Source organism: Armigeres subalbatus, chromosome 3 (genome assembly GCF_024139115.2).
Source record: "Armigeres subalbatus isolate Guangzhou_Male chromosome 3, GZ_Asu_2, whole genome shotgun sequence".
Lineage (NCBI taxonomy): Eukaryota > Metazoa > Arthropoda > Insecta > Diptera > Culicidae > Armigeres > Armigeres subalbatus.
In genome coordinates, this window is record NC_085141.1 from 273,259,627 (window position 1) to 273,287,055 (window position 27,429).

At 40.9% G+C, this 27,429-nt stretch overlaps 1 long non-coding RNA gene across 1 annotated transcript; it reads right to left on the minus strand.

The window, feature by feature from the left end:
* Positions 1-14,928: 14,928 nt before the first annotated feature.
* On the minus strand, positions 14,929-16,205 carry LOC134219818 (uncharacterized). The gene is made up of 4 exons (XR_009981674.1): positions 16,067-16,205; positions 15,356-15,581; positions 15,214-15,282; positions 14,929-15,151 (listed from the first exon to the last, which is right to left on the minus strand). It is a non-coding gene; the product is annotated as an uncharacterized LOC134219818 (long non-coding RNA).
* Between the last annotated feature and the right edge of the window lie 11,224 nt (positions 16,206-27,429).

Sequence of the window (27,429 nt, forward strand, 5' to 3'; positions counted from 1 at the left end):
ACATATTATGTACAATGATGAGAAACATATTATGTAGGAAATTTTTAACGTCGTCATCAGTGTATGCAATACATACACGTCGTTCAAATATTTGGAAATTCATCTCTATCTAAGCCTTCGCAACAAGAACATTTGGCCGAATAGGACATTTGACCGAAAAGGACATTTGGTCGAATAGGACATTTGCCAGAATATGACATTTGGCCGAAAGTCATTTGAACAAACGGTTATCCCGGCCGAATAGGCCATTTGGCCGAAAACGTCATTTGGCTGAATATATATTTGGCTGAATAGGGCATTTGATCAAATAGGACCTTAGGCCTAATATGACATTTGACCGAAAGTCATTTGACCAAACGATTCATCCGGCCGAATAGGTCATTTGGCCGAAAAGGTCATTTGGCTGAATAGGACATTTGGTCGAATAGGACATTTGGCCGAGCAGGCATTTGGTCGAATAAGACATGTGGCCGAATAGAACATTTGGCCGAACGGGACATCTAAACGAATATGCCATTTACCCGAACAGGATATTTGACCGAATAGGACATTTGGCCGAATAGGTCATTTGAAACGTCTCACGACTCACTTCTCACTTTTTACAGTGAGCAGTAAGAAACGAGAAATGAAAAGTGAGACGTCTCACTTTTCACTACTAATTTTTTACTTCCAACTGTAGTACCACAAATGATCGACGATTAACTCCCGCAAAATACAAAACGCTGTCCGTCTGCTGCTACTGAGACTAAAACGACCTTCCGGAGCGGATTCTCACGTCGCGAAAGTTTATGATGATGTCCAGGAATGCGAATGGGAACATGGGTAGTAAGACAGTCTTGGTACCGTCGTCGTCGGGGGTGACAATGGGTCAAATGGGGGTGAGAATGGGTCACTGTTTCAACTACCTACTTAGAATGCTTGTAGAATGGATTGAATGTATCTGAGGGCAGAAAGACTAGAATATAAAAGACCCTTTTGAACGATTTTGCTTTACGACCTCCAGGCTGCCGGTGAGAGCGATGATCCATTCTCTCCCCCCAGACCCATTGTCCCCCCGATGGCGGTAGTGAGAAATAAGTACCGACCGAAAAGGTGAGTACAATTTCACTTCACTTCACTAAATTTGTGTAGCGATGTGTCAATATGCCTTTTTCAACATCTTTTCCGTAGGCAACTACGTACGCCGTAAAATACTAGAGGGACAATTGACAATTTTAAAAGGGATGGTGCATTTCCTATATTAAGCCATTTTTATAGAAAGCTCGAATGACAGGAAGCCTGACTCTAATGCAGCGTACACACCAGTCAAGCAGTTTGAGGAACATTGACTCTGCCCCCAAGAAAAAAATTTGGTTGCTGCGTTGTTTAAACGTCTGTGAAGTTGTTCGAACAACCATTTGACAGTTGGCGGCTTGGTTGGAAAAAATTAAAACAGTTTGATTTTGGTTTGAGTTGTCGGCGCAGAGTCAAGGTTCGCCGAACATGTTTAAGCATTTGTAGTGAAGTTGCACAAACCCCATAAATTTTTTGATGGTTGGTGCTCAAGTTGGCGGTTCGGTCGTCGAATAAATTGATTGTTCGTGCTGCTGTTGGTAAAACTTGATGGATGTTTGAATAAACGAGGGGTGGAGTCAATGTAGGTAAAACTGCTTGACCGTGTGTACGTTCCATAATATTTGCATTTTACAAGGAACATTTGCGAAAATGAAATGATGATGAAGATGACGGAATGATGATGGTTTGCATGCAAATTTACAAAAACAAAGACCGAGCCGTGCACTCAAAATTTCGATCAGCTGATCGAATCTTATATATAAGCGAGCGTGAGAGTAAATCGTCGATTTCCCCTCTTGGGAAAGAATATTGCAAAAGGTAGTTTTTTTTTTTAAACTAAAGCGAAATACAACCAAATGAAGCATCCACCGGATATAATTATGTCTTCGCTATTGGGTGATGTAGTTTTGAAACAAAAATACTTCCCCCATCCAGCTGGAGACTGCTTTTTCTCCTCGGTGGTTGGTTTTATTATTGGGGGGATGGTACGAGCACGTGGCTGTCTTTCTCGTCAATGACTGGATGACGGTAATTTGAGCCTTAAGTAGATGTCATATCATCATTTCCTTCCTTTCCTTAGTATCGGTGAAGATGGGCGTGGCCAGCAATGGTAGCTTTCATGCTTTATCATTTTGGTCCTCCAATTAGGTTGCTATTAAATCCCAAATAAAAATCCATAAGCAGTTGGGGTAAGAAAGTTGAAGAATATACATGACAGCAATCAGTATGCAATCTACGAAATCGGTCAAAAGACGCCTGAGATACCTATAGCTGTTTGAAAATTTAGTTCCCATGTTTTTCTGATCACGGTAAATAGTTCGTTTTAGTAATTTTATAACGGTATTCGTAGTGTTAAACGAACCTAACTTTTTAGTATAACTTTTCATCGCATGGATCAATCTAAACAAAAACTATTTTTCAGCACGAGTTGTACGTTTATCCAACGAAGCTTGACGAAGAATGGATTTTAATATAGTAAATCTGTACCAATATTGTACACATGATCATTCTTGCAAAGGGGTCGTTCAAAAATGACGTCACATGTTTTAGGAGGAGAGGATCCAAGGTTTTGTGACAGTGCATATACTAAGCATACAAAAAAGCGAGACAGGTCTAGAAATCCCAAAAAGTAGTGGATGTCATATTTGAATCGCCTCCAATCAATTATGTTGCTAAAGAGAACAGTTAGATTCCGTGTTATTGTGCCACATTTCATATAGCTCGACAAGCTTTATTGCGATAGAAGAATTTGCCTTTGCAAAATGCTGATGTCATGTCATGTCCATCACACTATTTCATTAATTACGCGACGCAGAGAACACACTACATATTCGACAATCCTCAAGCCTCGGAAAGCCTCATTGCTTAAAAATAAATAATCTTTTTGCAACTAGTTACCTACATGAACTACTATGAATTGCATAATGATCATTAAAGCTCATATTTCGTTTGAATAGGCCGTTTTTATCACGCAAAGACGAACTGTAAATCAGGTATTATGAACAGGAATTGCAAAAAAAGTTTATTTTCTTTCCACTTACTCGGGACACTTCCGAACGGGCAGACTGGATGGCTACTCGCGCCTTAACGAATTGGTCCAGTTGGATGCACACACTTCTGAGCCCGACGGATGGTGATGATGATGATGATGAAGGTGATGTACGTCGTGTATACAGCATAGCACGTTGTGTGAAAGGGAATGAGGAAGTCGAAATTGATGCTGCGTGTTTTTACGAGTGAATTGCCATGTCCCCGTCGTCTCTCCCGTCCGTGTGTACGTTCAAAGCGATGATGCGGTGGTGGTTGGCGGTCGTTAATCGCCGTAGGGATGAATAGGAATTGTTTGTGTTATGTGAGCTATTTTCTGGATTGAACACAATCCGTTCGTTACAAGTCCGGTGAGTGGTATGAAGCTTTTTTTTTGGGCAGCATTCCTTATCATATCAGTGCATGGTACAGAGATTTGGGTGAGATCGTATTTTTCTCGACAATTATCAATGGATTTTTGCCTTTTAAGAAATTATTTAGCTTAGTTTCGTATCAAAGGTTTCACAGAGGCAAAGAATCACAACACATAAAATAATTTTCTCAATTAATGGCAGCTACTGAGTACTTCATAAAGCTTCTTCAAATAATTTCAGAAAGACTCGTTTATACGGTTCAAGTTAAGTAAGCCATTCAAGTTGATCGTGACTAAAATTTCTAAGGTGGAACACGTTGTAGTAGTTGATCGATCTACTTACCTTATCGAAATTCAACTTAAGGTTGAACATGCTCAATAATCACATAATGTATTAGTGATTCTTAATTTTGGCGGAACATTGGTTTTTTCTTCGAAAATGAAAACATCTTGCTGAACTAATTGGAACAACTTGTGCAAAAAGATAAAGGCCATCTCGTATTATTTAATCTGTTCAAGTAAGCTTTCAGACGGTAAAATTATATTCATTTCATAGTTTGGAATGACAGTTATGTGAGTTAAAACAATAAATCGTAAGCGAGATCGGTTTTTTAGTACAGAATTTGATTTATAGCGATACGTCCTCACCCTTTCTACCTCGGATGAATACTCAGGAATAAATAAGAACTAAGGTATGGTTTCAAGTGTTTCAACACATTCGGTTCGTAATTGCATGTCAGTTTCTCCTGTATTGCCTTTCTTCAACGTATAGGACTGAAAAGCGATTAGAGGTATTAAGTTGCTCATAAATAAGTGGAAATAAATCCTACCAAAAACCGTTACCAGCTCGCTTTAATCCCATTGATAATCCATATTTTCTCCACACGTTCCCATACATCTTAATCGCGAACGCGACCGAAGAACACGTGTGATCCCACGACAATCCATTAATTTCAAGCCGTATTAGTTTGTCATAATTTATTTCCACTATTCGCTGCGGAGGGGTCCGCAGCTCTGTATTATCATCACCCCATTTCTCCGCTCAACAGCGTTCGGAGCCATTTATCACGCCAAGTGACCGTACTTCACATCGAATAGCCGAAGAAGCTCAGCATGGGATACCACCGCCACAGCCGCCGGAATGAGTGCATGGCGTGTGATTATGGTTGTAAGAACTGAGATGCTGGTGAAAAATGTCCAACCCGCAGTGTGGTACCTTCCCCATTATGATTGGAGCACAGCAATATTTCTGGGACTGATTCACCTCTGACCGAGATGCACCGGACCTTGTACGATTTGGTAAGGTGGTCATTTCTTCAACGAAAAGCAGTGTTAAAAATGTGGAAAGTGGATGACGGTTTTTTTCTCACAAACATGTAAGGTGCCGGTGCCAGAGCAGCACATATAATAGTACTAGGAATGATTTATCATCTCTATAATACCATTAAATCGGAACCGGAACATTATCGCCACTATCGCAAGAGAAACAGTTATCTGAAGACGTCAGATAGGTATTTTTATAGTTACAAAAATAGCAAAAAAAAAATCTATGTCTGTACATTCCATATTCAGGAGGAAACAATTAATTTCTATTCATCATCATTAATTCATTTATTAGCTTACATCAGATAACACTGAATCAACAATTTGACGCCACATCCCGGCCAGGTTCGCCAACCTAGCTCGGGGCGTCGATTCTGAAGCGATTATTTTGTTCAGCGTTGTTGCAGTCTAATACTCATGCAACATGCCTTGCCAATCGTAGCTTTCCAGCTTCATCCACCTTTTGAATTACTTGAATCGCCAAAGAATTGGCCGAGCTCGTGATTCATCCTTCACTGTTGACGCCGTTCCTCTGCACACTGCAAAAGATGGTCCTAAGCACGTGTCGCTCAAAAACTCAAAGTGCTTGCAAGTTCTTCTCGAGCAATGTTAAAATCTCATATTCGTAGACGACCTCCGGTTTCACTAACGTTTTGAACAAAATCTGGGTGATAATTTTTGAACAAAGTCTGGGTGATAATTTTTTTTTCTGATCGCCATTGCTTTTGGATCCCAAAGTACACCTCCAATCCAAAACAATTTCAGATGTGGATCATTTAGCATAAAGGTCATTTTGCATAATTTCTCATAGTTTTGCTCTGTAATAAAAGTGTACGTCATCACTTTGAACAGTAAAAAAAAGGTTTTATTTACATATTATCAGACTAAGGCTAGAGTGGCCTATGCAGTGCATAAAAGTCATCTCAATTCAGCTCGGTCCATGGCTGAACGTCGCCAACCACAATCTGCGGTGGGTCCGCAAATCGTCCTTCACTTGATCGATCCACCCTGCTCGCTGTGCACCTCGTCTCCTTGTTCCCTTCGGATCGTTGTCTAGAACCATTTGCACCGGATTACTGTCCGACATTGTGGCGAGGTACCCGGCCCACCGCAGTCTTCCGATTTTCGCGGTGTGAACGATGGACGGTTCTCCCAGCAGCTCATGCAACTCGTGGTTCATTCGCCTCCTCCACATAACATCCGTCCGTCCGAAGTAGTACTGGGAGGTAGTTCCTGAGGGAAACGATGGTGGAGCCCAAGGGAGTTTAGTCGGTATTACCGGTATGGTCGAGTCCGACACTCCAGTACACTTCCGTGTGGTAGTTTGGCAACTACAATGCACGTGTACTGGGTTAGTGTGTAAATGCATTCTCCCTTGTAAAAAAAATAACGTCCGTAACGTCCAAGACACTCTCACAAATTTTATGCCATCGACTAGTACCAACTGCAAGGGAGTTCGTGGGGCAGTACCAGGCGGGTTTTATGGGCGAATACTCCACCACGGACCAGGTGTTCGCCATTCGCCGAGTACTGCAGAAATGCCGCGAATACAACGTGCCCACACATCATCTATTCATCGACTTCAAAGCCGCATATGATACAATCGGTCGAAACCAGCTATGGCAGCTAATGCACGAACACGAATTTCCGGATAAACTGACACGATTGATCAAAGCGACGATGGATCGGGTGATGTGCGTAGTTCGAGTTTCAGGGGCATTCTCGAGACCCTTCGAAACGTGCAGAGGGTTACGGCAAGGTGATGGTCTTCTGTGTCTGCTCTTAAACATCGGTTTGGAATGGGTAATACGAAGAGCAGGGATTAACACGAGTGGTACAATTTTCAATAAGTCCTTCCAGCTATTTGGCTTCGCCGACAACGTAGATATTATGACACACAGAGAAGATGAAAGAAGCACACATCCGACTAAAGAGGGAAGCTAAGCGGATCGAACTAGTCATCAACACGTCGAAGACGAAATACATGATAGGAAGAGGCTCGAGGGAAGACAATGTGAGCCACCCACCGCGAGTTTGCATCGGTGGTGACGAAATCGAGGTGGTAAAAGAATGTGTGTACTTGGGCTTACTGGTGACTGCCGAAAACAATACCAGCAAAGAAATTCGGAGACGTATAGTGGCTGGAAATCATACGTACTTTGGACTCCGCAAGACGCTCCGATCGAATAGAGTTCGCCGCCGTACCAAACTGACAATCTACAAAACGCTCATTAGACCGGTAGTCCTGGCACGAGACACGAGACCTGGATGATGCTCGTGTAGGACCAACGCGCTCTTGAAGTTTTCGAAAGGAAAGTGCTGCGTACCATCGAACTACTCTTAATTTGTTCTTCGTAGGGCTGCCGCCACCTTTCGTTCGTAAGAAGGTCCTTATACATATCGGGCTGTGGCACGAGGCTCTTACGTGAACGGTTCAACTTCTAATAGAACTTTCGTGCGTTATTAGCACGGTACAGCTGCTTCGCCTCTTCGCTCTCGCTCTTCCTGCTTCCTGCTGAAGTTTTGTATGTTACGCGCCGGTTTGTATGGTGCCTCGTTCGCCCTCGTACGGTTTTGCAGCAATCTCGCCCATGTTGCATTCTTCTCCTCAACTAACTGCTCACATTCGCCGTCATATCAGTCGTTTCTTTGATCTGGGGGCACTGTGCCTAGTGCAGCGGTTGCGATGCTTCCAATGGCGGATCGAATATCTCTCCAGCCATCTTCAAGAGACGCTGCGCCTAGCTGCTCTTCCGTTGGGAGTGCCACTTCCAAGTGCTGCGCGTAGTCTTGGGCTAGTCCACCGTCTTGTAGCCGCCCAATGTTTAGCCGCGGCGGACGTATCCGACGCGTGTTATACACTGTCGAGAGTGTTTAGCACAGACATACTGCAACGAGGTAGTGGTCGGATTCAATATTCGCACTGCGGTAAGTGCGTACGTTCGTGATGTCGGAGAATAATTCACCGTCGATTATGTCGATTTGGTTTTCAGTTTCTTGAGAAGCTGATTTTCATGTGGCCTTATGGATATTCTTGTGGAGAAACATAGTGCTTCGGACTACAATTCCGCGGGAGGCTGCAAAGTTTATACATCGTTGGCCGTTGTCGTTCAATACGGTATGCAGACTATCCAGTCCGATTACCGGTCTATGCATTTCCTCCCTTCCTACCTGAGCGTTCATGTCGCCGATGACGTCTGGCAGTGGGCATTTTCCACACTTTCTGTCCTGTCCAGTAGATTTCCTGCAGCGCTTCAACGTCAAAGTTGCGGGGATGTAATTCATCGTAGATTATCCGGTCGCAACCTGCGAAACCTAGCGACTTGCAGTTCCATGTTCCAAGCTTCCAATCGTGATCCTTTATTCGTCGCCTTGGTCTTTGCCGATTGTATCGAGTCGTATTATCTTCTATGTCGTTCGTAATGGTTGTTTTCAAAGGCGGCTGATTGGACCTGCGTAAATCTCCTGTCTCGTCAAAGAGGCCGTCGTGTCAGGTCTTCTATTAGTTTTCCCGGTCCATTTCCTTCTATTAGTTTTTCCGGTTCTGTCGGTACGATCCTGAGCATCGTTCGCAGCAACGGACTGTACGATCCAAATTCCCGCAACCATAGCAAAAGATTACTTTGGGCTGCCGACAATCCCTCCAATTGTTACCTTGTTGCTGGCAGTTCTAACATGCTCGTTGATTTGCCGGATCCGTACTACTTGTCGCAGCTTGAGTTGGTCTTTGCGTTGACTGTGGCATGTGATTTGAATTTCTATGTTCTCGCATAATTTTCGATTTGACGTTGTTGACCATCGCGGACTCGTCACTATTATAGTCCGATTCCTCCACTTCAACGTTGTTCACCGTTCGTCTCGATTCACCAATCTGGTGGAGATTTGGGTCAGCGGTATCTATTTTGTGATTAAGCTTCACGAGTTGTTGTAGGTTCTGTACATCCACTATCGAGATTTTTGAACGATAATACTGGCGCATATTGTCCCACATGACTTCAAACTTTCTGGTGGTCGACAAAGGTTTTGATAACATCCCGTTTAATTTTTCTATCTCTGTGACGAATGCGATAAACGATTCGCCTCTTCGCTGTTTTCTATAGTGAATTTTCTGACGAATTCCTTGGTCTTGGTTTGGGTTTCCAAACCTATATTTTATCAGCCTCTCAAATGTCGGCCAGTCCTCCAGCTCGTCCACGAAGGTGAAAAACCAATCGGACGCTGGACCTTCTAAAAGCAAATGTATATCCCGTAAAAGTTGTCTTTCTGAAACCTCTTCTCTCTCCGCGATTATTTTCAATTTATATAGGAAACTCTCGACTGTAACCGTTCTTGAATCGCCGGAGAATTTCAACTTCCACTTCTCAACCCGGTTCAGATGATCCCTGGATTCCACCTGCCTTGGGGCTGTCCACAAACCACGTAGACTGAAATTTCACATTTTCAAACCCCCCCTCCCCCCTAGTAGACTTTCGTAGACTTTTCCGAAACCCCTCCCCCACCCCCTTGAAGTCTACGTAGACTTTTCCAAATTTTACAAAATATCATTATGTGATTGAACAATTAAAATCGAAATCAAATTTAATCCTCTACACTGAACCAATTATTCCGTTCTATATCGACTGCAAGTTGATTCAATCCCGCCCCAATGCGTGTCATCCAGAAATCGGATGATTATGAAAACATAAACCGAATGATATTTCATATGGTTTGTAGTGAGTTTTCAATCTATAAGAGAATGGAAAATGAGTAAATAGTTGGAAAGCTGGCTTTTTTAAATTTTTATTTAAAAACCATGTTACACATTGTGTTATTCAACGTTATTTGTAATCGGCCATCGACGGCCGCGATATTATGATCAGACACATTTTCTAGCGGAAGTCTTCACGGTGGTCATTATAGGGTTTTTGAGAAATGACGGCAAACAACTGACAACTGCTAATGCGGCTCCGTATCTCCACCGGCAACATCCTTCTGCAGAATGGTAATATATAATTTTCTAATGTAACGCTTCTATATGTAGGCTTTGGGCACCGGCGATCCCATCTGATGAGCGTTCCCGTGGCCATGTAAGATGCTCTGGCCAACTTAGGATTGCGCGAAGCATCTTTTTTGAGAGAATTAGAAAAATAATGTTTAGCGTGAGTTATTGGTCCAGTTTTAAGCAACCACTTACCTGGCTTAAACAATCCATAATCATAATTTTTCCGTCATAGATTTCAATTGAAATTGAACTCAACCCAGAATTGGGTTGAAGAAATAATTATAAAAAATAAACACGAAAGAAACTTGACTTGCACAAAACGCTACAACATTACAAATGGCGCTTGACCGCACAAACTTCACCACAACGTGTAGCATACCGTTGGTGAATCATCCTGTTTTCGGATGATTTGCGTAAAGGGGCGCGATCGATGAGTTGATCATCCAAATTGAGGATGATTCTCGATTGATGGCGCGTATTGCTGAACACCGGATGATAATTCATTTAATATATGATAAAGAAGTCATTTGTTTTCCGGATGATTTTCGTTATGAATAATCTGAGAATGTCATTCGTCCGAGATTGAAATATGCTTGGAGGAGGAGTGAGTTTATGGCAATGAGGAATGATTTTTCTTACATTTTCAGGAGGGTGTTTGGGTTCAGTGTATCCACAGCTCCTGAAACCAAATCTCCAAGTCAATTATTTAATTTCTGTTGAATTCGATTTCTCCTAGAGGTGTGTGTGACACTTTTGCATGGGCGCGCCACTGCTTAAAATCTGTCACGCATCTGACCTTTAATTCTCCACGCCGGTTCAAATTTGTAGAAAACCGAAGAATTTTCAGAATTTCCGTGAAAATTTAGAATTATTTCCCGAGGTAATTTTAAGTTTAAATGGACATTCCCGTGAAATTTTGGAATGGTTTCCTATGGTCTTGCAGATTATAGCAAATTCCTGAGGAATTAAAAAAAAATCCTATAGACATTCCAAAGACTTTTCCGAATAATTTGCGGTGGAAATTATAGAGAATTTTCAGTTGAAATTTTTGTGAATTTCTCGTCAAAATTTCGAATAATTTTTCATGAACATTACAAAGGCTGTCTTTAAAAATTGCAATTTTTTTGCGGAAACTCAAAGAGTTTATGGTGGGAAATTCAAATAATTTCTCGTGGAAATTTTCATCAGTTTCTTCAGAAATTCCTAAGATTTTCCATTGATTATTCCAAAGAATTTGCATTAGTACTCCCGAAGAAATTGCCGTAAAATATCCAAAGAATTCCTCGCGAACATTCCGAAGAATTTCCGAAATTAAGAAAAATTTCCCGTGGACTTCCCAGAAAATCTCAGGTGAAGGGTTTCTCGCAGAAATTTCGCGGAATTCCCCGTTGAAGTGCGACATGGTTTCCCGTGAAAATTAGAACGAATCACTTGTAGTTTCCAAAGAAGTTCCCGACGAAAATAAAAAAAATCTAGTGGAATCTGCAATAAAATCCAAGTGGAAACTTTGATTTTTTTTCGAAAGTTTTTATAGAACACTTCGTAGAATTTTCCTGCTCAACACAGAAGAATTTCCCGAGAATATCCTTATAGCACAAACCTAGTTGGCGCTTATAGAGTTAAGCCGTAGTTCAGACTATTACTTCAGTGAAATTCATTAGATTATTTCTATAAAGTCTTGCAAAAAAATCTGGGAAAATCCTTAAGGAATCAAACAAGTGAACTTTGCTCATAGCTTCCCCGCATAATCCTGAACCATAACTGGACCATTTCTCTGATCATACATGATTATAAATAACACTACACTTACTATACTGATTGTTGTTCATACTTAAGATAAACTAACCTCATCATAAATCATCTTCACAATATGTTATGTTGTATTTAGTAAAACGACCATATGCACGGATAAAATTCAATTCCCGAAAATGATAAAACTGACTCATGATTTCATGATTATAGTACAATTTCATGTTATGAAAATACACCATGATTTTGAATCATGAATTCATGATTTGTTTTATGATTTGTTCAACCATAACGCGTTGATGCGTTACGATTTGCACAACTTACGTTCTTGGGCTCATGAAATCATGAGTCATCAAACCTGAAATCATGAGTCTTTTGACCTGAAATCAGGAATCTAACTCATGAAAACGGGAGTTGTTTTTTGTGAATATGGGCTCAATCTGCCATCAAATCGTACTTCAATTTTCGATATCATGAGTCATTTGACCGGCAATAAAATTTACGAAAATGGAAGCTTTTGGAGGCTCAAATCATCTGATTCAATGTATTTTTTTGTGTTTCCAGTTGAAATCTAAATAAGGGAATGTCTTTCGATCATCGTGTATCACATGAAACGTATTTTGCAACACTTTTTTTTTGTTGTTGTTATCCAAACCTTTTTGCTCTAAATGATTTTAACTTGATGAATAATGATACCCACCAAATTCCATTATGCAGGCACTAACATGGAAAATATGCGTTTTCTTGGGCTCCGATCCTGACAACTTTAGTAGCACATATCACTCAGCGTCGTTTATTGTAGATGAAAACAAGATACTCCAGGATATATGGAATCCAGTTTGCAGTTTCCAATCTTTTTTTGTCATCCATCGACATCTAGAAGCATAAATTGCGGATTCGTGAGCTCGACGCAAACGCTTTTCTCGGTAGTCCATTTTCCTCTATAATGGCAAGCTTAATGTTGTCAACTAAAACATTATCATTTCTATACAATTACAATACAATTTCTATACAATTCCATACAATTATTTTGATACTTACAGATCAACTTTTGAAGGAATCCTTTTGCGTACGTAATGGACGATGGAACATTATAATCTGGGACATTATAATTATGATCTGACAGATGCACGTAACGCTTGTCGTAATCATGATTCACGGTCATGGTTGCGGTTATTATGGCTCATGATTTTAGTCAATTTGATCATGAAATCATGAGTCATAATCATGGTTTCATGAAAAAAGAAGGATCATGAATTCATGATTTTCAAATCATGAAATCGGTAAGCGATTTGTTTCCGTGTGGGTAAAGGGCGGTTAAGTATAATTACAATATAAAAACCCAGATTAATCCACCTAGCGGTGATGGTGCCTTTCTCGACCTTCGTAAAATGTGTGTGCTTGAAAAAAGATGAGCTAGTGGCTAGGAGTAAAAAAGACAAATTTCTTTGTCCGTTCTATGAAAATCAGATTATTTATGGCAAAGATATTGTAGATCCAGTTGAAAACCGAAAATCATATTTTGTCCCATTTCCGGATGTCGCAACTGCATCGCGAGTGGTGCCCGACTATGGCACAGTTGCGCACTACTCGCGATGCAGTTGCAACATCCGGAAATGCGAGAAAATGCGATTTCGCGGGACCTCGGTTCGGTTTTCAACTTGATCTACAATATGCTAATAAGAATTTCGTCATTTTTGTTTCCTTTTCCAATCTTTTTGACGTACATAACCCTGTTTTATTTCACCCAGTCATATATTTTAAGGATATCACTTTTGGATGTTAGTTGAACTGAAGCTCCGACTACACAAAAAGAAAACGAAAATGTCATTCCCATCACGCGAGCGGAGGGCAATATTTGTTATGATATAAATCTCATGACCGTCTTTCTGCCAAACTCCCGTATGAAGTGGGAGACAGAGACATCATCTCAGTTCGTCGAGCTGAATCGATTGGTATATAACACTATGGGTCTCCAGGCCTTCTGTAAAAGTTTGGTTTTTGGAGCGAACATACAGCCTTTTCGTATAAAAAGGCTAAAATGGTGTTTCGGCCATATCTTCCGATCCCATAGTCCGATCTAGCCAATTTTCAATAGGAAACAATGGGACAGGATTCTGCGTCGAATGCAACTTGTTTCGTGTGAATCGATTAAGGTTAGGTGTCCGAAAAATAGGTGACATTTTTTGTGATTTTTATGAAAAAAGGTATTTTGGTCATAACTTCCAATCCCATAGTCCGACCTGTCCAATTTTTAATAGGAAACAATGGGAAAGGATTTTGCGTCGAATGTAATTTGTTGCGAGCAAATAGGTTGAGAATAAGTGCCTGAAAAATGAGTGACATTTCTTACGCAATAGTTTCGTATGAATTTGTATTTTGGCCTTAACTCTCGATCCCATAGTCCGATCTGGCCAATTTCAAATAGGAAACAATGGGACAGGATTCTGCGTCGAATGCAACTTGTTGCGAGCAAATCGGTTGAGGATAAGTGCCCGAAAAATGAGTGACATTTTTTACACGATTTTTTCGTATGATTTTGTGTTTTGGCCATAACTTTTGATCCCATAGTCCGATCGGGCCAATTTCAAATAGGAAATAATGGGACAGGATTCTGCGTCGAATGCAACTTGTTGCGAGCAAATCGGTTGAGGATAAGTGCCCGAAAAATGAGTGACATTTTTTACACGATTTTTTCGTATGATTTTGTGTTTTGGCCATAACTTTTGATCCCATAGTCCGATCTGGCCAATTTCAAATAGGAAACAATGGGACAGGATTCTGCGTCGAATGCAACTTGTTGCGAGCAAATCGGTTGAGGATAAGTGCCCGAAAAATGAGTGACATTTTTTACGCGATTTTTTCGTATGATTTTGTATTTTGGCCATAACTTTCGATCCCATAGTCCGATCTCGCCAATTTCAAATAGGAAACAATGGGACAGGATTCTGCGTCGAATGCAACTTGTTGCGAGCAAATCGGTTGAGGATAAGTGCCCGAAAAATGAGTGACATTTTGTTGAGTAGTTTTGCGCACACACACGCACACATACACACACACATACACACACACACACACACACAGACATCACCTCGATTCGTCGAACTGAGTCGATTGGTATATAACACTATGGGTCTCCGGGCCTTCTATAAAAAGTTTGTTTTTGGAGCGATCATATAGCCTTTACCGTATACTTAGTATACGAGAAAGGCAAAACGTTAATTTTCCAATACATTTTTTTCGGTGTACAAGACATGGTATGGTCCAGTTATAATCAATGTTTTTCATTAGAAACAATATTGGGTATGGTATGTATACGATAGTATGATATGATAAAATAAAATGACATACCGTATGTCTTATCATTCGCAAATAGGTAGAGCATTTGATTATTTTCCGCGCTAAAAATTAAAACACGATATTTACATTGTTATTAAATATACTTATATTTCATTATCAATACATCTATTTAGTTTTTCGAAATATACGATGAAATAAACACTGATCCACGAACAATATTATCGACAGATGAAATCTCGGATGAAACTATAATTCACTTTGTGCATGCATAGTACACATGATAGTACATACATGCTGGTCGGGGGAACCCGGAAAAAAGCCGCATCCGTGCAGAACCATGTTAGCTACGAAAAATTCATGAAATAAACACTAAGTTCAATATGCATGTAAGTACGTAAAAACTCACCGAAGAAAGTCGACAACCCCCAACTTCCAAAGGTCTCATCTGACTGTCACAAATCAAACCAGCAATAAACTATGGAAGGAAATAACAACATCGGATTATAAATGTCGACTACTCTTTAAATTACGTGAATTCTATTACTCACCTTTATTTGTTTAGTGCAATTTACGATCCGAAGAAATAAATTAAAAACTAACAGCAACAAAACTGGCTTTCTCGAGCGAACCACCAAAATTTAACATGGCAGCCGCACGGTAAATGAGTCCTACACATTCTATTTAAAAACACACACACACATTTTGTAGAACTGTATCGTATATTGTATTTTTGTCATTGCATGATATAATTCCTTCAGTTTGCGTGAAACCACACTGAAATATAAAAGTTTCAGAAGATACTTAATTATTTCGAAACAATATTCCATATTGTTACTGTCACAGCTATTAGTATATTATTTATTTATTCAGACTAAGGCCGAAGTGGCCTGTGCGGTATATAAGAGTCGATATCGAGTCGCATTATCTCTTATATTGTTCGTAATGATTGGTTTTCTAGGCGGCTTATTGGGCCTGCGCAAACCTCCTGTCTCGTCGGAGGGCCGTCGTGTCAGGGCTGTTTAGCGTCCCACCTAACACCAGGACTTGGGCTTGTGCGCTTTGAGCGGCACACGGTCGCTTTGGTGGAGCCTACTTGCGGATACATGCAGCTTTTTATAGAGGTTTAACAGGGCCCACTGTCAAACCCCACCACATCCTAGGCAAGCCCCACAACTCGCAGATGGCCTGGGGAGGGATCGTCAAGCCCTTGGACATAGTCCCTGCTGCCCCTATGCCCCCTACAGCTATTAGTAGTTTACCGTAAATTATCGTTTTTTCAATCATAATAAAGAATAAGAAATTGTAAAGAAACAATAAACACTGAAATTGTTGTACGTGGTACCGTTGTTTAACTATGAGCTATATTAATGGTTCTAGATGAACGTATAGTTACATTTTAAATCGACATTGGTATCAATAGTAACAATATTGTTTATGTCATGTGAATAGTAACAACGAAACTACATATTGTTTTTAATTATGCGGGTCTGTATAAATTGTTTTCCAAAAAAAAAATATTAAAAATTAAAAAGTCTATGTAGACTTTTGGTATACCCCCCCGCCCCCCTTCGTAGACTAACGTAGACTTTTTCGAAACTCCTCCCTCCCCCTCAAGAGTCTACGTGGTTTATGGACAGCCCCCTTCCCCAATTGTAGTGATGTTTTCGTGGTCTTTGTTGTCTCCTGTCTTCACTGACTGATGACCACTCATACTCCTCGTCTGTGTCATAAGGAACCCGTGGACGTCGAGTGATCCTAAACGCTGTTTGCTGTTCCCGAGCTGTGTGTAACCTTCAAGCGTTACAAATAAACCAATATCTATGTGAGCGTAATTTTGACTGCGATTTTCATAAAACTTGCTAACTGCCAAAAGTGAAGAGGGTCGGTTCAGAACACTGTTTGCTCTGGTGGGTGCAATTTTGCTTGGTAGCAAAATGTATACATACGTGGTAGCTGGGATGCTAGAAATGTGGCAAGCGGAACGGATGGGAATGTGGACGATGCCAAACCGAAGTAGCGGGAACGAAGAATGTGATGAGGTCTTTCTCTTGGTTTTCGGCAGTCAAAGTGGCGAGTTCGAGGAAGATTTCCCTCCGAGAAGAAAAAGTACAAGTGAAAAGTTTTGTGGGCTGGAGAGCCGGCACGTTTTCCAAAACCGGTTGCTAAATTGAGTTTTTGCCGTCCGTTGGACAAATGCGCGCATCGTCGGCCATTCCGGCGAATCACGCCATCAGTCGGGCGAACCGTACATCGGCAACTCGAAGTGTTTTTTTCGGAGATTCGTCCACAAGTCGTGCAAAGACAACGCCATTCCAACCGGCCACGCCGTCCGTCGGCCGATCCATTCATCGGCAAACCTGCGAGTTCCGCATCGTTCCATCCGTCGGCCATTCCGACGAGTCACGCCATCCGTCGGCCATTCCGACGAGTCACGCCATCCGTCGGCCATTCCGACGAGTCACGCCATCCGTAGGCCGATCCATTCATCGGCAAACCTGCGAGTTCCGCATCGTTCCATCCGTCGGCCATTCCGACGAGTCACGCCATCCGTCGGCCGAACCGTTCGCCGGCAATTCGGCGTGTTGCGCCATCTGTCGACCTCCGCTCCGCCGACAAATCGTGTGAGGGTTACCCGTCGGCCATAGCTACCGAGTACAACGCCATCCGTTATCCGGCGACCGAACCATCGGCAATCCAGCGAGTTCCACCATCCGTCGACCCATCTTGGGCATCCGGCAGCACATCGAGAAAACGTTACCCGTCACCCATTCCGACGGCCACGCCGTCCGGCGGCCGAATCAGCAAGCCAAGCCAAGCGATCAAACCTAGCGACGTTTGCGGTGGAGAATCCTGCGACCATCGTCATCTACCAGCCCGCGCTGTCCTGTCATCAGTCGACCGAACCACGCCCCGTCGGCTAATCTATCGAGTCGAGACCCACATCGTCATCGGCGATTCGTACACGCCATCGAGCAGCAAGTTTGTTTTGTAGACGGTCTGTTATTGTCAACCCCCATACTAATCGTGAGTAAACTTTTTCTAACCTCACCTCCAAGCTTCTGATTTTTAGCCGAAAAACTCCCCATTACATTCATCGACCCTGGGACTCGAGCACTAATAGAGATCTTGTGTGTCCTCCCCGTTGGCGACCGTGGGCTATAGACCAGTAGTCTGGGGCTTAGGACGGTTCCTCTTCTAGGACCTGTCGGCAGTTCCTCGAGGGCAAGAGGCCGTACCAGAAACGGTATCATGTGGTATAGTGTCGGTTACTCCTGGAAGGATCTACTCTGTCCTCGTCGCTTGAATCAACATTCATTTCAGTGAACATACCGGATCAATTCGGATTACGATCTAATTTATAACCCTCATTACTTTGTACCTCTTTTGTGTCTCGCTCCAACACCATCTTTGTTACGCCATCGAGCATCCGTTCTAGATGATCAATCTTCTGCTGCATCGCTTCTTGATCTTTTTCTACTTTATCGACTATCGTTGATTGATTAGGTTCCTCGTCTTCATTGGCTGCGCGGATCATCGGTTTAGTCCAAGATGAATACACCACTAGGTGTTCCAATCTGCCAAATTCACGATTCAGTCATCTTGGATTTTAGTATGGGAGAGCCAGCCGGTTTGTTTATGTTTTGCACCGAAAATGAATTTTTCACCCCCGCCTTCATCTCATCCATAAATTGGGCAGGTTGAAACACCTAGCTGTGTATTCATCTTGGTTTAGTCCCTGTATGCTTGACTTGAAGTACACAGGTACCCTGATCCTGCTTTTTCTTGCCCTTGGATCGTCTATCGTCGCCTGTGCTACATCTCCTTTTTCTGCCTCTGACAGTAGCGTGTTGATTTGTTTAACTACCGGGGATGCCGGTGGCCCTTTATTATATTTCTTCAAACAACCCTCTATACGACGTACTAATTCTCTTTTCATCTTATGCTCACTTTCTTGTTCTGAAAGACACCTTTTCGCACGATAGTAGTAGTGCAATAATCTAGACACATGCCGTTGTTCTACTCCGGGACTAAAAGCTTTCAACAAATCTAAAATTCGCCCATCATTGTAATCTATCTCAACCGTTATGTTGTACGGCGATGGGTGATTTCTCATTTCCTTAACGTCGGACTTGAAAAGCGTTCTCAAATGCCTTTGCTTACTTGCCAGGTCAAGCTCACAAACTTCGTCAACTAATTCACCTCTAATTAAAAGTCATAATCTACCTCTTCTAGATTCAAATGTTCCGCATAAGGAAACATATCCATTTTGATTGTTTAGTGGTGTTCAACTGCCAATTATTCAAGATTCAAATTCAATTTAATTAAATACTATTTTCTTTTAAGGAATGGTGTACCAGAAAAAAATGTGATAAAGTTCAAAGGGAAAAAAAATCTAGGGAAAAAAATATATAATGGAATTATCCCGTAATAAATACTATCAAAAAAAAACTATTAAAATTTACAAAGTTCAGAAAAAAAACTTAAACTACAAAAGCAAAAAAAATAATAGTAATAATTTCTGCAAAAAATCAACTAAAATCTGTTTTGCCAATTCTGTTGGGCGCCAAATGAAATCTGCCAGTCTAACGAGTTTCCCGTTTTTAGTTGAAATGGCTTAAGTGCCACTCCCGGAGGAGACCATTAACCTGATCGAAGGTTGTCCGACTTTCTGAGACCCTTCAGGGGAGGGTAAGATTTTTTCCAAAGAGATTGGGCGGGCTTGGCCACGCTAGCAGATGGGCTAAGGCTAGGGGCACTCATTCGCCATGCGCATGGAGAAAAATAGTGAAACATGCATGTTTACTCACTTTGGTTTTGCTGCATACCCACTTGGAGGCGTCGACGGTTCTCTGCTACTGCTGCTTTGGCGCCACGCGTGTCATGCGCGGTCTCTCCCACGGACTCCGAAAATGTTCACGCGTCGTTCATTGATGTCGCCATTGTCGATGACGCCCCCAGTGCGAAATTCTGGACTGCTCGACGGGGTACAGCCTTCGGTGGCGTCGAGCTACGGTGTGCGCCTCCCAATTCAGAGGTCGTCGGTTCGAGTCCGGCCGTGGATGAACGTTATTTGCTGTTAGTGCTAATGTTGGATACACTAAAAATGACCTCTTAGCATGGGCCTGCGTTGAACCATGTGCGGTCATGAAGTGGCTAGGACTGCCTCCCATTTCCTGAATTAAAATAGAATTGAGCTTAAACGTGACAGCACAAAAATTAAAACACACTCGGTCATAAGAATCGAAAACCAACAACAACATCATTCAGTCATATATCAAAAACAATTCTTGCTTTAGATTATTTGGAAATTATCGAACTGTCACTTTTAAGTTTAATTTGAGATTAATTCGGTTAATAATAAGACAGATCCTAAATTGTAAGCTTGGTTAAGGACAATCCTCTCGGAATCCAAAATTAAAAATAATCGCATTTTCAAGGACACACAACTCAATACGGAAGCAACGCACAACGGCACAACTGTCATTTTTATTATTTCACGCAAGCTGCGACGCAGCAAAGCTGAAATATTAAAAATGACAGTTGTGCGTTGCTTCCGTATTAAGTGAAGGACTATTAAATCTGGAATATAAATTGGTTTCGTTGAACCGAAATTGCTATCCGCAAGATATACGAATGTTTAAATTGTCAACTTGTTGAAGTATCTCAATTATTCAGTGCAAATATGTAATTTTTGTTTTATTGAGTAGCAGATAACAAAAATTGAGCAGTCATCAATTATTGTAATGATTACATTACCCTGGCACCGCAAACATGTTTCTGTCTAATTTAATTCACCTTTGACCAGACGATTTGAAACTTTTATCGACATGAGAAATCTAATGAAAGTAAATCCAAAAATATCGTTTTTCTACAGAATATATGTGTAATTGTATAACCTTGACGAGCACCAATATGTACGTGAAAGGCAAATATTAAGAAAAAATGTTCATATACGATATTCTTTATTGCCAATACCACATTCAAGAGCATCGGTCGGCAAAATCGAGATTATTTTCCTCAGCTCCTGAGGACAAACTGTTTGTCGAACGAGGCTATGAATAAATTGGGGTGTAAAAATTGAGTTTTTTTTCTGCACATTATTCTTAAACCCTGCAGTCAGAAGGCAACATAACCCACCAACTACTATGTATAGCTCTACATTGACATTGGTATGTGCGGAACGACCGCGTGCTTTCTTCATTCGTAAACGAGCGCGGCCGCCCGTAAGTGCGCAGAACATAAATCACAAAAGTGTGGATAAATTATGAGCGCGTAGGTACAGCAGCCTCCAACGAGCTACGAGCACCCGAAGGCGGCAGCAACGCAATCTGTAGTTCAAGATGTGGGACAGGGATGCCAGATTATTGGTGGATAGAAAACTTTCAATTTGTACCTTATGGTACAAAACATAGCTAAGTTAAAGCATTATTTTAGCTCGACTCTCATCCTTGTTTAGGAATGATGTAATACAAAGAGATTTTAGAATTTTGATGTGAAACTTATAGCGGATGACTATAAACTCAAACATAAGTTTTATTTTCAATTTCCTTAGATTTTTACAATAAAAATGTGCAGATTTTTATTAGTGTATGTAAATATCAGAACAACTTATTTTTGACATGAGAAATACTTTGTAACTGAGTATGCTGAATGCATTAGAAATATCTTGGCTAAATAAGTAAAACACACTGGCTTATAATGATGAAATGCAACGAAATAAAGGAATTCGGTGAACACCTGGATGATTAACCTGCAGTTTACATAATTTGAACAGGAATGTGTTTCGTATTGATTTAAAAGTCACTTTTATCGTATTCTAAAGCTTCCGAAACAATCGTTATCGAACTTTACATTCTAGTCTGAATACCTAGGAACTCGTGAATTGAGCTTCTAATAACAAATAGGAATTAAGGATCCTAATAGGTTTTTTCATCGTGGCATCACTGCAAAGAAATCAGAACATATCTTGTACGCGAATCATCGAAAAAATAACATTGAGGAAGTCCCGAGTGTCGCAGCAAGCTCGATGTCGTTTCGCACCGGGTGTGTGCCTCCACGATAGGGTTGATAGGAGACTGGTATGCCGAACTTGGAACTTGGATCGGCAGCGCGGGCAGATATGTAATGTGAACATGGGTGGTATGTTAGGCCCTCCAACAACGGCACGCCGCCGCCGCTCCGGGTCGTATATGGTAAGAAGTTATTGATATCTTCCAAGTTGCCGCTCTAGCGATATATTATCTTCGGGTGTTGAAGAGGGTCGGTAAAAAGTGACTCAGTCTCTGTCTCTCTCCCTGGGGAAGTTGAATCCCGTCAGGAAGCAATAAATCGTTACGAATGGATGGCTCTACAAATCTACTGGCGATGGATTGTGTATGGGGTTGAAAAGTCAATGCGATAGAATTTATGATGCACTGAGAAATATTGTTTGTTAATTGAAGAGAACTGTTTTATGAGATGGGATAATCATATGATAGAATCCAAATTCTTAGTATGAAGCTTTATGGAATTGTCCATATAAATTTTCATATATTTGTATGAACTAAAGACATGCACGATACCCCTCTGAACTATCCACGGGATATAGGGACAGTCCCAAGAAAATGATCCTAAAACGTCCATACAAGAAACAAGGATTCGACCCTAACAAACCATGTATAAAATGTATAATGAATTCGTTATATTTTCAAATTCTAAATATGTAGAAAAATAAAAAAAAATGAATAGAATCAAGAAATCATTCTATTAAATTTAAGAATTGTTTTTTTTTTAATAAAAATGTGAAAAACGCGAATGAAAATTGTTATTGCCCGTAAAACGTGTTTAGATTGATTTTTAAAAAATATTGATTTTGAGCGAAAAAAATAATTTGGGTTGTAGAGGGTTATTATCATCTATGAGAGAGTGAGAATACTACCTACTTGTGATTAAAAATTTGAACTTGGTACTTAATGTTGAGTCCTTAAACTTAATTCTTAGGTATTTTTTCTGTGTACAGTACATGAACGGTTCCTAGCGGAAAATCATTTTGATCACGGTGTTTTCGGCCGAAGGAGCTTATTTAAAAAAATAGTATCTCTAAAAGTTTAAAACATCAACTACACAGAAGTATCGGTTTTCCTCTTTCTCAATAATTATTGAGTTTTTTCAATCTTATCGTAGCAACCGATAACGTTGAACACAATTAACTTTATCGGCGATAACGATAAATTAACGATTAACAACCCTGGTACCCAGTATGAATATATCTTAGAAAAAATGTCCCATAAGCACAATATTTACAACAAAACATTTGTCAGTTATTTCAATCTAATTTCAGTAATAACTAGAACAATCGCCCGCCCAATCTCAAATTCGTTAGACAACCGAGAAAAAAAGGACCGTCTCGCTAGTCTCGCAGAAATCCATCCGATAGGGGCCTTGCAAAAAAGTGATGACGTAATCATAATTTTATTACTAATGCGCCTAGGACCATTTGCCACCCAGCCGTCATCAATCGGATAAGAACCGATCCGGGGACGGGACAACTTAACGAGAAAAATGTCGACCAAATGCCGCAAGGAGATCCGTGACGCTATTCGCATTTCGTACTCGTCCTGCTTTGCCGTCGTCATCATCGTCGGGCCAGCGTAGATTGGACAGAGCAATTGTAATATTAAAGCTGATAAGAACAAAAAAAATGGGAAAATGGAGAGGGCATTTGGTTGGCTGCCCTCGAAGACAGCCAGGCATCATGAAGATTGGATTAGGTTTGCTCCATTGTCCCATTTATTACACTTGCAGTGCTTGATTGGACTGCGGAGAAACGGTTTTTCCGCTTCGACTTTTAACTCTCATGATACAGTTTTCGTGTTGCGAATACTAAACGATGGTGGCGCGTTGCGATGGCTCAGAAGCACGGGGAGGACACTGATGATTTGAAAGATTGAGTGGAGAGAAAACGGACTCGATATGCGATGATCAAAGCAAAAAATCTTCCAAGGCGTACTTCCCCCTTTTATTTCCTGCAGGATGTGGCGTGTAATCCTCCAAAGGATATTAATCTTTTTTTGGCGAAAAAAATAGGATGTGGAATAGAGGATGTTCGTTTTGGATACACTTTTTTAACGAAGGTCTGTGATGTGTGATTCATCGGATATGCTTATCCCATAATAATGGTAATGGAGAAATTCAAATGTATCCGTACTTGGCAGAACTTCCGAGATACGAACGTTTTCTCGCAAATCCACAAAATAGAATTCGCTTTAAAATGACAAGAAAAAAAAATTTACAGACTGGTTTCTTTTATCCACGAGAAGAATGCCATACGTAGAAAATTATACTCTTCATAAAGAAGCATGAATTCTATAAAGAAAACTCGGTTGGATCTTAAGGCTCTTCTCCCTATATTAGACTTTTAGTATGTTCTTATAAATTCAAATTCCAGAATGTTTTATTAATCTATTGAAACATGCATTTTTGAAACATTGTGTCAAACGGGCGAGTTTGTCGATTTTAAATTTTAATATTTGTTTTAGCGCAATATGATACATTTTTTTAATTTTTATTAGGTATCCAATACATATGGGGAACAGTTTTCCACTTCCTATATCGAAAGTTGAAAATTGTTACCACTCGCTGTCTTCGTAATGGCAATCCCCACAAAGGAGATAATGTTACATTCAAATAAATATTACTTCGATTCGTTAAACTGAGTCGATCGACACGTTTTTGGAGTGATCATCTAGCCATTCAGTATCCTTCCCGACCAAAAGCCATGAACAGAATAACAAAACATGATATGGATTTGATTGATATAAGAGATAAAAGAACAGGCAACAATATCAAAAATTTGCACCGAAATATCATTTAAATATCAAGATATGCTATGGATAAGAACAAACTAATGGCATATGATATTGATCACTTATTACAAATAGCATAACTTGATCTCCTTATGATATTTTAGTGCAAAATATTGATATTGTTGCCTGATCTTTTATCTCTTATATCAATCATGTAAATATCTCATTTTGCTATCTAATCATCATTTGATATTATTTAGCTATTATCGTCTACCCGGGTTGATATACAAGAAAGCTAAGCATACAGTTTGCATTCAATGCAACAATCAGCCGCTTCAGATCACGATCATCCGATTATTCTCATAATGTAAATTGTCCAATTTATGCACCTAAATCAATTTCACCCTGTCAGACTGCGGTACATAAACTCGCAAGGGTCTCACGCGTTCTTGTGCCTAAGGCCCAAGACATTTATTTTGCAACTAAAAAAAGCGAACTGTCCATTTCAAGAGCCAGCCTGATCTTGACGCCGCTGCCGCCGCGTCGTCCCGCAGCCATCACCGCAACTGCCATATAGTGGGCACATTTAGAGGTATCTTCGATCATGCGATGCGCGAATCAACCGCCGCGCGAGATGAACAAATTGTTGAAAGGTGCGGATAATCGAAATCCAGCTGTGAAGCCGCAAAAACCGTTTTCCTGAGCCCTTAATCATTGGCAGCGCGCAGCGGCGGCTGTTCGCGTCCTCTTGAGTGAGCAAAACGAAGTCTTTTTTCTCCAAACGACGACAACCGCAACGAAGAAGGTTAAATAATGGCATTTTACATTTACCGTCAATCAGGGTAGAATACAATATTCTTTCGAATAATTTTGTTTGAAGGGAATCTGCAATGTGTGTATTGGTCGATGAGTCCGGTAGACTTCAACTCACACTTGATTTGAATTAGATTCTCATACATAATTGATCTTTACCCTCAAAATTTGTATATCTAGTTTCATTATATTAGTCAATTATTTGACTCAATTGGAGTCAAATTTCCAAAAAAAAAAAGAACCATGTTTTTTAAACCGTTGCGGGGAGGATGATTTGCTTGTAGACAACAAGCTTATTTACAGGGACAATGACGACCGTCGGTATTTCAAGGGGTACAGTAGGTTCAACAAAACGTTACACTTAGTCACCGTTTTGTCAACCTGTTGCTTGACATAAGCTTGCTGTCGAAGAACGAGCCAAGATAGTTAGCTTCAGGTCACTCCTTACGAAATCCAAGTTTCAAAGTGCTCGCGTTTTCGGGGGCACACCACTCGATACGGAAGCAACGCACAACTGTCATTTTTATTTTTTTCACGCATGCTGCGACGCAGCAAAGCTGAATAAGCAAATATGACAGTTGTCCGCCGCCTCCGTATCGAGTGGTGTGCCCTCGAAAACGCGAGCACTTTGGAACTTGGATTCTGTCAGGAGTGACCTTCACTAGCCTTTTTCACTGCCGTGCCCTTGAGTATGATTTTACAGTTCTCAGGCGGAACATGTTTGGGAGATTTTGAGTGGGGGATGATGGCGACCTAGGCCTTCGCCGCGTTGATACAGATCCCCCAGGTAGGTGGATCCGTAAGGCATCCAGACCTCGTTGGAGTTTTGCCACTAGCGCTCTGGTCACTTTACCATTGTAGACGAGGGAGGTGTCATCTGCGAACAGAAACAGAATGCCGCCTTCAAGAAGTACTGGCATGTCGGAAGTGAACAGCTTGAACAGCAGGGGCCCGATGATACTGTCCTGGGAACTCGCTCCACTGATAGAGAACAGGAATGTCCTTGCCGACAGATTGTTGTGGATGGTTTTCACCAGGAGGCTGGAGATGACGAGCTGGGTGGTCTAGTGGCTACCCAACAAACATTCACTAGTTTAACTAACATCAGTGTGATGATTTGATTCAGCGATGTGTTGAATTATGTCTGTACTATTTTTTATCGCAACTTCTGTTCAAGCTTTATTCACAGAATTTTGGCGAAGTTATTCAGCTACAACATCTCAATTTAAAAAACAAATTCTGATTCGTTAAAACTTTCATAAGCATGTTCTTCTTTTTCTTCGATGACTCTACATTCCAACTGGAACTTGACCACCCTTTCAATAGAGTATTCTATTAGCATTTCCTCAGTTATTAATTGAAAGCTTTTCAATGCCCGCCATTGCATGAGTATGTATCTTGTGTGCTAAGTACAATGGATACACTATGCCCAGAGAGTCGAGAATGTTTCCCACCCGAAAACATCCTAGACCGGACCGAGAATCGAACTCGCCATCTCCGGATTGACAATCCTACGCCTTTGCAGGCAAGGCTACTGGAGACTCTCCAATAAGCATGTTACTAAGCCTTAATTCAGCTGCAATAAATTTTTCGAAAATAATAACACATTGAGGGTCATCCTCAAGATCTCCAAAGAAAGTATGATTTGTTTTGTTAGTTATGGCTTACTCAATGCATAACATAAATAATCTAATTGCTGAATAGTAACCCATAATCCATAATCCAATTATCCAGTAATTTGCGCTCGATAATGGCGACCGAGTGAGTGCCTTTTTGACATTCGAGAGGTAGACAATATTTACTATTATTTATTAATCAATGTAGGCTTTGATTAATTGGGTTTTTAGGATGCTTTAAGGACATAGTTGGAAGAGTACCACGATGGCAGTCAATATGGCACCGGACCTTCCACGGGTCAACCCCACACCTCCCGCAATCCTCTCCCACCAACATTCGAATGCATCGAACAGCATCGAACAAAAGTTTGATATTCAGATTACTAACCTGTTCACAGTATATTTATG